Below are 15233 nucleotides of genomic sequence, written 5' to 3' on the forward strand. Positions count from 1 at the left end.
AGGATCGGTGTCGTTCCCATCAATAAAAAACAAAAGGCTTGACATTTAGTCCAAATATTATTTTGCTCAAATGTCACCACGACTTCATTTGATTTGTGCTTTCTGTTATTTTGGGAAGCGACATAAAATTTTAGTTTTTAATAACCTATCAACCCGTTCAGAGGCTAAGGAAGTACAGAACAGAAGATTTCTGTTATGATTTCAGGAAGGACTGCGTGACTGCTGTAGTGACTCAGTATCAGTAAAACTGCATTGGTGTCAATCTGCATCTGGCCTTTGGCTCTTTTGTACAGAGATCATTTGCATTTGAGGTCCTGCTTTGCCCTTTTTCTAGGTCAGCATTGGTTAATGATGCAGTAAGCAGAGGACTCCTTATTTACAGGGGTTGGAATCGATGACCCGCCGAAAATGTGAGTAAGAATTCATCGGATTAACGACGTCATGCTTGGGCCTCCATTTAAGGCCACGCCTTCTTTAAAGTCCCTTGTGGGATCCTGTCATCTGCCAGCCCATAGACAGCCAATGGAGATTCTCCTTATCTTGTCCAGGGAACAGGCGCCTCACCGTGGACTGTGGTTCAAAGATGATTTCAGTGGCTCTGTCAGACTCCGATGTGGAGACTGCTGGGGGAGAGTGTTGGGCACGGCATTTCAGGTCCGGCAAGTACAAATCCAGACCAGGATATTGTTTCTATCGACTATTTGAGTATAAACAGTAGTGGCCACAGAGGACTCAACTGGTTGGTAGAAACAAATTTCTGGTCTGGATTTGTACTTACTGGACCTGAAATGCCCAACAGTACTGGGGGAAAGGAACATTTCAAAGGCTGAGACTCACTCTCCTAACTGCACTGGACCCTTGGGTATCACTGTTCCAAGTAAAGTGCGTTAGTGCTCCTGAAAAAGTCAACAGTGTCCATAGCGCCAGGCCATAAAGTATTAGAATTAGCTTATAAATAAAATCATTACACAGTATATATATTATGGGGACATTCATGGTTTACCATTAGACACAATAAATACCATAAAATCAAATTAAAGCCCTTACGTACTTTCCATAGGGATTAGGTCCTCGACAAAATGTCTCATTGCATGAATGTATAATGAAAAACGTGATATGGAATGTGAATGAGTGATGTAGGTTGGGGATTACGGGCTAATGGCACTTACAAGCTGTATGACATGGGGGTGACAGGCACTGGGAGAGTTATAATTCCCGTAGCTATCACAAGCGGAGACATAAACACTGTGTGTCTTGGAGCTGGAATCCTGGGTAGGCCAAGTTTTGGGGGGGGGGGTGTTGGTACCAATGGGTGTCTTTAGAAATTGTGGGCGGCAGGTGGGGGAGGGGGGTGGATGTAAACAATGGGCGGAGCATAGTGAGTCGGTTGCTCCCACTGAATGACCCCCATTCCTTGGAGGAGACTCAGAGCAGCACAAAGAGCTGTTGTGTGTTTCCCTGGGTGGCGACCACGCCTGACTGCCAAGTAGCTCCCCGAACGGCTTTCTTTTGTCTCCCTCTCTCTGGTCGCCCGCCTCTGTCGCCAGCCGCTTGACACCAAGCGCCCACTGTGTGGCCCGGCGGCGAGGGTGCGGCGGCTGGCCAACGTCGTGCCACGGAGCCAAACCGAGAAGACAAGGAACATCTTTTTATCCTCAGGTCCCTGGGCCTCATCCCACAGGCATGGAGATGGGACACTGAGATAGATAGATAGATAGATAGATAGATAGATAGATAGATAGATAGATAGATAGATAGATAGATAGATAGATAGATAGATAGATAGATAGAATGTTGTTTGAACCATAGATAGATAGATAGATAGATAGAATGTTGTTTGAACCATAGATAGATAGATATATAGATAGAAAGCTGTTTGAATCATAGATGATAGATAGATAGATAGATAGATAGATAGATAGATAGATAGATAGATAGATAGATAGATAGATAGATAGATAGATAGATTGATTGATTGATTGATTGATTGATAGATCCCCCGCTCTGCCCCCATGCTCTCACAGAAGAGACTGGAGACTCTCAGACGTGTGGATGAAAAGGGTCAAGGAGCCTGATATGACCCTTATTAGCCCTTATTTGCACTCGGCTAGAGAGACAGTGATTTGCTCCAATCTGGAGTGCAGCACAGATTGTCGACTTACTCTCCACAGCCCCTCCTGGGCTCCCTGGACTGAGAGCTAAACTCTTTCTTCTCTAGCAGTAGAGGCTGACAGGTGAGATAAAGATGAGTTATTGGCCCAGTTTTATTGCAGCCTCTGTACTGGCTTTCAGTGCTTCATGGAGCTGGCTGTCGTGTAAAGTGTGTGTCGCGACTGCCAAATGCACTAAAGAGGTTTTTTTGTTTGTTTCTCATTACAGCGAAGACAAAAAGCTGTCATTCAAACGGAAACTGAGCCAAATCCTCACATTGGGCACTTTTCTGTTGCATCTTTTCCCATATTGGGAGTAAAATGATTTTTTTTCAATCCATCCATCCATCCATAACCATTTATCCTGGGGACACAATGAGCCCAAAACTAGAGCAGAGGGCACCCTGGTTATTTAGGGTCCTTTAACTGCATGTTTTAGGGTAGTGTGAGTAAAGCTACAGCACCTGGGAGAAACCTGTGCAAACACACACACACACACACACACACACACACACACACACAGATTAGGTATCTGTATCTTAATGGGGACTCTCCATTCATTTCTATGGACATAACCGTAATCCCAGTTGTGACAAGCTTAACCCCCACTCAGCCCCAACCTTAACCGTACATAACCAATCAAAATACAATTTTTAGTTTTTTGATTTGCATTTTTATAAAACTGAGTTTCCCTTTGTGTCCCCGTAGGGTCAAAATCACAGGTTTTTAACATATTGTGGGGACATTTGGTCCCTACAATGTAATACATACAGCCCCCCCTACAAACACACACACACACACACAGATGGTTCAATTTATTTCAAAAGCTAACACCTCATATTTTCTCATCTGAAAGGAATGGGACTCCCTGCTGCTTTGGAACATCACAGAACCTGGACGTAATCTAGCACATCTGAATAAGACTGAGTGATGCGCTGTTTTTGGGCTAAGGTGAAGATGCCCAGCTACTCCCATGTTAATGATATTAGCGGCTGTTCAAAGGGGAAGGAGCCCCTTTTGCGGAACGTCTAATCAACGAGGATAAACGTAAACACGTTTTTTTTTTTTTTTGCATTGTCACATGTTGGCATTCCCTGCAGAATTACTGGCCTGACTGCTTTTGTTTGTTTTCTAGTCTTTTAATGAATGCGCAGTGTTATGCTTAAATTAATGTAGCAGGGCGGTAAATATTTCAGCTGGTGCCAGAGTCTGTCAGAGCGGGGCAGCCTTTGAGGAGAAACGGTTGCCGTAGGTGACTAACTGTCTGTGCCTCTCTGCTGTCTGTGATTAAGTGCAGCTTCGCTTTCTCGTCCCTGAGCATTTTACAAGTCTGTCTCCCCGGGATGTGCTGATGCAGCCCTCATGACAGGCGACGTCTAGGTCACGTCTGCGGGGGGATGTGGCATTACCGGAGCCTATTTACCAAAAAAAAAAACTACGTATAGAAACTGCCGTTGAGTTTATATTTATTTTGTGAAGCGTGGTACAAGCTGGATACTGTGAAATGGTACATTTGTTTTGATCCGAACATGACCTTGATACTGATTCCCTAGCAATGGATTTTCTGATGGCCTGAACTGGCTGGAACCAGTAATCTTGCCTTGCTGGACTTCACAGTAAAAAAGTTAAGGGGGGGAGTTTTTAGTGCAACTCACCATTGCTGGAGGTCTCTCCTGCTGTGTCACATTTGTGCATATTTATGCATTTCTGGAATCAATTGTGTTGAAGTTTATCCTCAACCGGGCTTTTGAGAGCTGTTAGCAAAATACTGATCTGGGCGTCTTAACAAGAACTCGTTTGAAACCCCCTGTCATGAAAATGTACATATAAATGTCCTTATAAATCTGTAAACAGCCAGTACTGATTAGAGATTGAAGTACATATAAAGCTGTATGGAAATGGCAGAGAGCTCTCTGGAGTGGAGGAATCCTCTTTTAATGTCATTAGAGAAGTGTTTTCTGCAGACATCATGTAAAGGGTCTGCCATCCTAGGAGGGATGTTATTGGGGGCTTTTGTCCCTGGTGGTCTTAGGTGAGTGGACAGATGAAGTGCGATTGACAAAGACCCCCATAAATAGTAACAGCAAGAACAATGTTAGCCTGCCTGGATTGGGGGGACCTGGGCCCCGTCCTGGAGCCAGGCCTGGGTTTGGGGGGGGGGGGGGGGGGCTTGCTGGGGAGCACCTGGTGGCCATAACCCATAGCAAGTACATGGCCACCAACTGCAGGGGGACTGTGGGGTTTGGGTGCACAGATCAGGTGGCAATCGAAGGCAGGAGCCTCGGTGGACTGAAACCACGTAAAGTAACAGAGCGGGGTAACCGAGTGCTGATGCCATTGTTCTATTGACTCAGTAACTGCAGAGTTCCAGACTTCCTCTGGCATTAACCCCAGCACAAAACTATGCACCGTAAGTTTCGTGGAATGGGCTTCTATCGCTGAAAAGCTGCACCATCACCAAGCGCGATGCCAAGCGTTAGATGGAGTGGTGTAAAGCACACTGCCACTGGACTCTGGAGCAGTGGAAACGTGTTCTGTGGAGTGACGAATCACGCTTCTCTGTCTGGCTGTCTGATGAATGAGTCTGGGTTTGGCAGATGCCAGGAGAACGTTACCTGCCTGACTGCATTGTGCCAACTGTAAAGTTTGGTGGGGGAGAGATAATGGTATGGGGGTGTTTTTCAGGAGTGGGGCTAGACCCCTTAGTTCCAGTGAAGGGAACTCTTAATGCTTCAGAATACCAAGACATTTTGGACAATTCTATGTTTCCAACTTTGTCGGAACAGTTTGGGGACGGACCTTTTCTGTTCCAGCATGACTGTGCCCCAGTGCACAAAGCAAGGTCCATACAGACACGGTTGGATGAGTTTGGTGTGGAAGAACTTGACCGGCCCGTACAGAACCCTGACCTCAACCCCATCAAACGTCTATGAGACTATGGATTTAAATGGGATGTCATAAAAGTTCCTGTAGGTGTAATGGCCAGGTGCCCCAATACATTTGTCCATATAGTGTATCTCTCAGCTGGCCTGGGAACGCCTTGGTGTTCCCCAGGAAGAACTGGAGAAAGTGGCTGGGGAGAGGGAGGTGTGGGCATCCTTTCTCAGACTGCTGCCTCTGTAATTTGGCCTCATATCAGACAATAAATGAATGAAGACTGAAGACTGAAATTTTTCCTAATTACCTATGCATATATCTATGGGTGAGGAAGCTGTTTGTGTGTGATCTCTCAAAAAATAATGCATATTTTACACGAGATCTAAGCACAAAATGTATTTGTCATTAGATAATATTACAAAATGACTGCAATGTGATTTTTTTTGTTCTCTGTGGGACCTCTTTTGCCCCTCCCCGGAAAAAAAACACTTCATGTTTAACTTGTAAACACAAAAAATGCAAGCAGGTGGTTAGCAGTCTGCTAGTCCTACCTAGAGAAGGATGTAATTGAGGTTCTACAAGTTAGGCCACCCATACACTGTCAATGTATTTGTGATGTTGCTTTCGCTGCCTGGGACCACCTCTGGTGTGAAGGTCAAGTGCATGCAGATTTAATATAGCAAGGAAAACGTTAGGACTGTATTTTAAAAAACTCTTTTTATTTGTGTTTTGCAATACTGGCACTTTGGTCCTTTGCATTCCCTGACCCACAATGTGCTTTGTAACACCAATCTGTGCTTTTTGTCTTCATAAGGACCCGACCGATTAATCCAAACATGTGATTTCATGGGTCTAACAGTGATGAGATTTCAAGGCAGAAAGGCAAAGGAGCTACATCACAATAAGAACTGGCCGTGCACTGGGGGCCAGTGGGGGCAGCCAGGAAGCAAGTCATGTTCACTCTATGCAGACTATTGAGTGGTTAAATGTGGAATAACTCAGATTTTATTATAGGGCACGATCAACGCGTGAGGTTGACGGCGAAGGCTGTCAGGGAAGAACTCCAGTCATACAGACTCTGACGTTGGATGAGATAAACAGCTTTGGCGGATGGATGAATTAAATATTCATGGGGCAGCGCCGGACAGGTATTTCAGCACAGGAAATTCAAATATCGGTAAATATTGTTGGATGACATTTAGCAAATAATCCATCATTCATTCTTCACTCAGCGCTTATTCACAGCGGGCCGAGAGGCTCCACCCAGGAAGTCCAGAGCACAGGAGTCCCCTGGAGGGATGCCGGTCCACTACAGGACACACACATACACACACAGTCACACCCGCCGGACAACTTAGAGATGCCAGTTTACCTAACCACATGTTTTTGGAAGAAACCGGAGTAACGGGTGGAGACTCACAGATGTGATGTACTGGTTCCATGCCCTGAATCACCACGCCATCCCCAGTAAATAATCCATACCTACATTTACAGCTATTTTATTTTGCATTTTGTTTTTCATTTCCTGTTTAATATACCCTGCCTTTTATATTTGGATTCCACTTTGGCGCCTTCAACTGATAAACTGACGTGTAACCCTGCATGCATGCAACATGAGTGTTTATGTTTTTGTGGAGCCGGGGGGTAAGGAGAGAGGAGGCCGGGTGTCACGCCCGGCTCGTCCGCTCCTCCTGTGTGCCACGCCCCCTGCTTACCCACGTGTGTTTCCCGAATTGTACCCAGCTGTTTCCGTTTGCTGTCATTCAGTCTTGTGTATTTAAGTCCTGGTCTCCCCAGTTTGCTTTGTCTGTCATTGATGTTGTCGGTGCCCATGTCCTGTCCTGCCTTGCCCTTATTAAATCCCCTTCTACCCCGTACTCTGTTTGCCTTGCCTGCTCCTTGCCCGCACGATCGCCGCTCTGCTCGCGATCGCTGCCCACGACCCGTGACACCGGGTGTAACTAGCCAGACGTGACTATGTGTTCCCCCAATATAACTCCCTCCTACTTTATTGGTAGGACCAATAGATAAACTTTCTTTATCATAAATGTTTGGCTGAGCCCCCAGCCAAAGATCTAAAATTGTGGTCTAGTAAGACGATTACAACATGGTGCGTTTTTGTCTGCAGATTTCATTTGGGTCCATCTGGAGGGGGCCGATAGGTTGCTGATCCCTGATTATCCTATTGAAGGCGCTGGGGAGCATGAGACAGTAGAGGCGAGACAGAGAATCCCCAGGTCTCACAGTCACTATCCTTGCATTGGCATATTTTGGCTGGCCAAACACTAACCTTCCTTAAAGGAAAAAGGAATGAATCGACTGGCAGCGTAGTTCCTGCTGCATGCTGCGACAAATGACTGTTGTTCCCGCTTTCGAAGTGCCTAGTTCTGGTACACCCCACGCACAAATTCACAAACGACAGGGGCAGAGCTCATCATAATAAAAGCTTTGTCTGTTGGGAGCATCTCTGTGGAATGAAAACAAGTCAGAATGCTAACATTCGGTAACTGAGAGCTGTTTACAATAAGTCGGTTTGTCATTTCCGAAGAACTGATGTGAGAAGCCTTTATTTTCCGCAGTGAATGTGTCTATATGGGTAAATTCTCACTTGTCCATTTAGGTTAGGCGGACTATAATACAGGTTTGTGTTCGACAATGAGCTCAGCGCCCAGACATTTATCGAAAAACATTTATTGTGCCTGAGCATCAACCTAAAGATAGAATCAGGGAAACACACTGACCAAACTGACTTCCAGCGTCGCACAGATGTAGCAATTACAGACATTGCCTGGGTTACGGTGGTCCATGCTACGACATTTTGACTTTTACGATGCGTAAATGTTTTTCATTTTCAGTGCGTTATTCAATATCACACGAGATATTCGACACCTTTAAAGAAATAAATTAGGCTTTATGACAATAATTTTGCCCAACTGTAGGCTAATGTAAGTGTTCTAAGCATGTTTGACGTAGGTTATAGGCTATGCTATGTTCTTCGTTAGGTTAGGCGTACTGTGTCAAAATATGTTTTCCACTTGCGATAGGTTTGTTGGAACGTAACCACATCGTAACCTGGGGAGAGACTGCATGCTGAAGCCTGGCTTTCAGTGGCTCCCTGTTTATACCGTGTGCAGAACCGAATGCCATTGGTTTTGAAGCACCATCTTTTGTAGTCTCTCAAAAGCTGCCCGGATTAAAGTATAGCCTAGTACAATATGACACTTAAGAAATGCTGCTTTCACTCCTTATGCGACGATAATCGGGGCTAAGGATGGTAGGATGCTGTGCATGTCATCTGCCGTATGAGAATGCATAACGAAATATGAGGAAACAGAAAATAAAACAGGAGACTGACCAGCAAAAAGCTAAAAGCCTCGAAATACATTTGGATGTGACAGATTCTACACACCAATGGTATTTATGTGGTGTATTAAATAATTTATTAGAATAGTACTGCAGTTCTGTGTGTGTCCCACAGGAGCACACCAAAAGCAACGTTCAACATTCAATAAACTGTATAACAAAAGTATCACTGAGCTGACTCCAGCCAATTTTAATTCAGTCTTGGTAGTCAACACAACGCGTCAAGGTGTTAACCCACCCCACCACCTTAGTGTAGAACACCCCCTCGTTGGATTAAAAAAACTCGCCCCTCACAAGGACCCATTAGGGAGGTCCGGACCTGCAGACGCTGAGGCCGTGAGTGGGAGGATGCCTCTGCAAGCAGCCATCTGTCTGATGGTTGGAGTGCACGGGCATTGATGCATCACACTGCTGCCACGCTGTGATTCTCCAGGACGAGGAGACAAAAACGAGCAGGTCAAGGGGATACATCCGGGCTCTCGCCCACCAGGCACTGGAGAAGCAGTTCGTTTTTAGACCATACCTTCATTCTGGTACTTCTGTGCATCGTATTTACTTGAGGGGGGCTAAAGGCGTCACCCCAGTGATGTCTTAATTTTCCAGTTGGTCGACTTACTTGTCTGGTCTCTGTGTATCTATATATGGTCTTGTAATGCAGTGCTAATTATAATGTGATGGTCTTGTAATGGGTGTTGGCCACCCAGACTACAGAACCAAAGTCACCTACAGGAAGTGCAGCGTGACCTGCAGCCTGATGGAATGCACTGGCCACCCACTGTGGCTTTCTGTTTTGGTCACATTAGCAACGGTGATGGACCAGACCGGACACAGACTAAACAAAGACTGTCAACGAATGAGCCATTAAAAAAAATTGTAAAAAGGTTTCTTTGGACGCTCTCCGCAACACTGATTATGCTTCTTATACTCATTTCACTGTCATTCCTCAAGGGCTTGTTTGCAAATATTTAAAGCTTTCATATTGCAACTAATAACAATCTGTTTTGATTTATTATCACAGAGTGAAAAAATTTAAATAAAAATAAATCACGTCAAAGTCCATGTCATTATTTATAAGATTTTGCACTTCCTGTGTTCTTTTGCACGCTCAGTAACTTTCTCTGAGGGACATCATGCTAGGTGCTGATTGGCTAACAGTGAACAGGCCCCAGGATATCCAAAGAGGAAGTGCTGGGGGTGATGTATACAGCTGTCACAGAAACTATGAGTTACTTGTGCTATTTATGGGCGTCGATCTGGGTGGAGTTTTTTTTTGGTTAAAAACCCCTCTGACAACAATCAGTGAGATATTAAAACACAGCCAACATAATCCTATCACTGTTGGGGCTATTGGAATTCTTAATCTAATTTTTTGTGGATTTATATCTGATTTTTTTTTTCTACGCAGCAAGGCATTGCATTCTTAGCTGGTCCACGGCACAGCCTTTTGTAACTTGAAGGTGAACAGCTCTGGGAGGCACTGCCCGGCTTTTACGACGGAAGCTGCAGTTAGCGCACGTTCTCTTTGCCATCAGTGGCTTTGCGTCCTGTAGTCATGCATCTAGCCCATGTGACTGGGGCTCTCGGCTCAGAGCGAGCTGATTGGTCAGCTCCGCTCTCTGCTCGAAGGGACCACGCCTAGTGGCCCAAAGCAGATTGGCCCCCTGTCCAGTGTGAAGAGTGTTTGGTTGCGTCAGGCGTCTCTGCGCAGGGCCAGGGACGCGTCACAAGTTTCTGCTTGTGGCGCTAGGGATTTCCGTGTGATCTGGTGTAGATCCCGACAGCAGAAGGGACGACGGCACGGGTGTGGCTTTACGGTATTCCGATCAGCCAGATGGTACAAAGCAAATCCTGCTTTACATCATAAGTACATTAAAACAACCCCCCCAAACAGTATTACTCCATAAGATTAAATCTTTTATGTCATGCTCTGTACCTGAGAGACAACTGAGCCCACCTTGAGCTGCTTGACCTTGTCTGCTACAGAATCGAGTCCGTCCTGTTTCTGTGTAAAAAGCCAGGATTAAGTGCTATGAATCACTGAGACCTCTACATTTGGGTTCATTTTAAGTAGCAGAGGGTTTTGTCCGAAGCGACACAGAAGTGAGACAAACAGGGTGTTGCAGACATTCACGCTCTCAAGGAATCGACTGGGCATAAGTGCAGCTATAGGCTGAACTTCCCATGAAAGCCCAGGTACAAGTGTAAGCGGTATGGGAGCAGTAGAATATAAAAAAAAACTATTCACATCAAAAGGAAGTGCAACGTTAAGCGCATTCAGGGAACATGGAGCAGTGTTACTGGCATTATCATCATTATGAGACTTGTTACGTAATTCAAAGCCTTTAGTCTGCCTTTCGGTGTTGTGGCAGAATGTTTATTCATGCTTCTTGCCTTAATGTAAATTTCCTTTGTAGTGACTTAGTCATTTGAATCTTCCCTGTGTTTATTCAGGAGCAGATGCTAATGCTGAGGTCTGGGGTGAGCTGAGCTTGAGTGTGCAAAATGGCGCGACTGTGACCATTGGGCTGCTGCGTTCATGGGATACAATTAAGCAGAACACGAATTAGGCTGATGTAAAAAGAATGTCATTTTTCTGGGGATGATGCAATGCGTTGTAATGAACATAATTTGTGCCATTGAGAAAGACCGCATAGGGCAGGCAGCGATTTTGAAGCTAATGTATATGGTGACGGTTTGCTAGCTTGATCTGTATGTTGTCTCCTGCGGGTTCAATGTAAAATTGGTATCATGCCCCCATAAGGCTGTAAATAACCTAAAAAGCTCCCCTGAATGAGCTTTCCTTTGATAATTGAGTTTTTCTTGACTAATTTCCCTGTTCGCTTATGATTTGTTCCCAGAGCTCATGAACTGCCATGAGAGTTGAGAGGCTCCTGCTTCATCCATGAGGCTGAGCCTGATCCTCAGCATCTGTCTGTGCTTAAATGTGGGCTGAAATAAGAGGATGTGTTCACATGTTTGGGTGGGAATTTGTAAGACAATGAAAAGAAATTCGCCCCCATACCTCAACAAGTAGAGCATTGTGCTACGAAAGCAACGGGTGTGGGTTCAAATCCCAGAAAGTACCATCAAAGTACAGACATCAGCATGGGCACTCTGTCCATTCTGCAGCTATATAACGCCATGCACAGCAATTCATTGTGTGTTCTGACACCTTTGTATCATCCAGAATGAACATCGTCAGCAATTCGTGGTACAGTAGCTCTCCTGTGGGATCAGACCAAAAGGGTTAGTCTTCACTCCCCACATACATCAGTGAGCCCAGGGCACCCATGACCCTGCCGCCGGTTCACCGGTTGCCCTTCCTTGGACCACTTTTGGTAGATACTGACCACTGTGTACTGGGAACACCCCACAAGGCCTGTCATTTTGGAGATGCTCTGACCCAGTCATCTAGCCATCACAATTTGGCCCTTGTCATTCATATCCTTATACTTGCCCATTTTCCCTACTTCTCACATATCAAGTTCAAGAACTGACTGTTCACTTACCTAATATATAATGGTACCCATGACAAGTGCCATTGTAATGAAACAATCAATGTTATTCACTTCACCTATCAGTGGTTTTAATGTCATGGCTGATTGGTGTACATTTACTCTCTAACTGGCGAACCCCAGCCACTTAGTAAAAAGGCCATTGAGTATTTCCTTAAACTGGCTTAAACTCTACTGTTTGTGTAGGTGAAGGGAAACACTGTAAACTGGGCAGCAAGGACACCACAACTGTGAGCAATAATCGGCCAGTTCAGGAACTGTAGCGACGCACATGTGACAAAAACAGGAAACAATGGCGGTACTGGACAGATTATATTATCCAACGCACTGGCAAGTCAGAAACGCAAGTGCGTTACGCTAGAGAGTAACCTCAAGGCAAACCCTCATTTCTAATTTGACAACTTTTGTGTTTTTTATATACCAAGCTTTTACATTTTGTTGCATCAAAGGAAATTCAAGTAAAAAAAAAAAGATTAAATCTCTGAATGAAGATTTGTGATTTTAATAGCTAATAAAAATGATGTGACACTTGACTGCATTAACCAAGAAAAATACATATTTCTTTCTCATAGTTGATTATTCAACTGTGGGTCCTTCGTACATACTACTTATCCAATACAGGGTTGAGGTTATTATTTAACTTAATAAATCTTTTATTGTTTAGCCAGTTATTTGAAATATATATATAATTTAAAAAAAAAAAAAACATTAGTGGGATATGTTTTCTGCCACACAATAACAGCAGTACATGTCATGCAAGCCACTTGTATATTTTTCTTTTTGTTTATGATTGTGTTAAAAAAGGGATGCCAGCTAGTGTACCAGTCAGAGAAGGGTGCCCCCTACTGGGGATAACCGTCTAGTGTTCCATTATGTGTGGGAGATGGCTGGGTTTCTCTCCCTCTAGAAGGCCTCTGCATACTGTATAGGGACGGCCGTTGACTGGGTACGCATGCAGGGCTGTGGGCGGCATCAAGCAAACAGCTCTCACTGTCCTCCAGGAAAGCTGCATTGCTTGATGTAGCCTGTAGGAAAGAAGCCGGTAGCTGACAGCATATAGCACACTGGAGGAGTTGTGCGCTAATACTCACCTCTTTGCATATGGCATAATTAGCCAGTTCAGAGACAGCGCCGCGGAGAGTACCAGGCCATTATTGCAGTGGCTAAATTCATGATTTCAAACAGATTCCCTGGCATGTGACTTCACTAAACATAGAGTATGTTAACTCACGCCAACATGAATTATGGCCATTTTGTGTGGTGGAAAAATGATCCATGTTGCTCAGGTCATTGAATAAAGGGCCAATGTAAAATGTTATTGTTAGATCGAATGACTAATTTCCTTATTAGCTGACAAAGCATGTTAACAGATATAACGGTAATAATTTAAATGTACACTATATTAGAATGTACGTCGTGTGCTTAATTTTGCACTGATAAATAAAATCTGAGGATACTACTGAGACAAACACCCAAGTCACTTACAATAATAAGTGCTTAGATGATGGATGGATATAAACAAAGGCAAAGATGCAAGGAGACAACAAATAATGTTTTATATGATTCCAATAGGTCATGTGGTTTTTGGGGGTGTGGCCTGTAGTGATTTCAGATACAGTAAAGACCTGCCTTACATTTTAATTCTACACTGAATGGGAGCCACAGCTACCCAGAATGAGATATGCATACATAAAACATGACCTTCTTTAAATATCCTTCAGTAGCTGGGCTGCTGTGTAATCTGGGCCACTATGTTTCTGCTCTTTTTCTCTCTATAAGTGCTGTATAATATGGGAAGTTTATTTATAACATGGTATATCCTACATGCACTGACACAAAACACAAGATGCATTTTCTTAAGACGATGACTCAAATAGGACTGTTTCTTTTCTAACTGAAGATGTCGTTTCTCCACAAGAATGGCAATAGCAAGGAAAACAACGGCAAAATGCTTAATGCTCCAAACACATTCTTTCCCAATCAAGGTGAGTAAACGGTTATTTAAGAAGGTCATTAACTTGAATAGCACCTGCGCAGCAAACATCTTAAATCTTAAACGACTGCTGCTGTTCGTCTCATAAAGGATTAAAAATGACTAGTCGTCCCATAAATCGCCTTTTACAGCTTCGCATTTCCCTTTGACACGAGAAATAAAACATTCTCTTGATAGAGATTTCATTCATGCAGTTTTAATACTGAAGAGCCTTACCTCTATACTCCATTTGAGGTGTTGATTTTCATTTTGTGATATTAATCCCTCCATAAAATTAATCTCAAAAGTAAAATGTTGACTATACCTTCACTTCCAAAAAGGACAAGTTCATAAATCTATTCAGTGTGCTAAAAACTGCAATACAACTACTGCTGTACGTTTCATTGCTCCCCATTATTTGGGGGGTTATATTGCAATCTCTAATTTAAAATTTTTCTATACTATATGCTATTTTGGCTAAGGATTTGATTTGTATTTGTATTATGTTACTACAACAGGTGAGGTCTGGTCAGATCACGCTCATATCTGCTTAAAAATTCTTTATCATTGAAATGACGAAGAATAATCAATAATGCAATTTCCCATCCATCCATCCATCCATCCATCCGCTTATACAGAGCAGGGAACTGGGAACTGGGAAGGCCTGAAGCCTGTACCAGGCAGCATGGGACACAAAGCTGGCAACACCTTGGATGGGCAGCCAGTCCATCACAGGGCTCATACACACATAATGACCAATTGAAACGTCTATTAGCCTAACCGCATGTCTTTGAACTGCTGGAAGGAACTGGAGAACACAGAGAGAACCCAAATGACACGGGGAGAACATGCAAACTTCGCACACGCAACGGAATTCAGACCACCCCCAACCCTGGACGTGTAAGGCAACAGCTTACTGCATCAAAATATGCAATTTACTAAATTCAGGAATGGTTCAAGCTTTAAAAAGTATTTTAAAAAGCAAGAATCACACAATAATGATTTTCATTTTAAGTTTAAAAAAGCCCCTATAGTATTTCTGAATTTCTATTACAGTCCTTACCGAAATTGCCGCAGTGATAAATATCGACCTTAACCTTCACCAGTACAGCGTGGGAACATTCTCCTATATTGAAATGTCGATAGTTTGAATTGCTATTTTCTACTTCCGTGTAACACAAAAGAAAGCCAAACAGATGAAAATTATGATCCACGATATGAATTCTGTTTAAAGAATTATTTGTGAAGTACCTGTTAGATTTGGATTCTATATTAGCTCCATCATCACATATTTAAAATTCGCTGTAAAAATTAATAGACATTGGTGACTAGTAAAAGAATGCTTGCAGGCATCAA

General features: G+C 43.7%; 1 long non-coding RNA gene across 1 annotated transcript; it reads left to right on the forward strand.

Annotated features, from left to right (window-relative positions):
• The first annotated feature begins 390 nt into the window (after nucleotides 1–390).
• On the forward strand, nucleotides 391–6972 carry LOC125716261 (uncharacterized). Its single transcript, XR_007384291.1, has 3 exons — nucleotides 391–410; nucleotides 6042–6175; nucleotides 6260–6972. It is a non-coding gene; the product is annotated as an uncharacterized LOC125716261 (long non-coding RNA).
• Nucleotides 6973–15233: the final 8261 nt, after the last annotated feature.

This window comes from Brienomyrus brachyistius, chromosome 21 (genome assembly GCF_023856365.1).
Source record: "Brienomyrus brachyistius isolate T26 chromosome 21, BBRACH_0.4, whole genome shotgun sequence".
NCBI classification, from domain to species: domain Eukaryota; kingdom Metazoa; phylum Chordata; class Actinopteri; order Osteoglossiformes; family Mormyridae; genus Brienomyrus; species Brienomyrus brachyistius.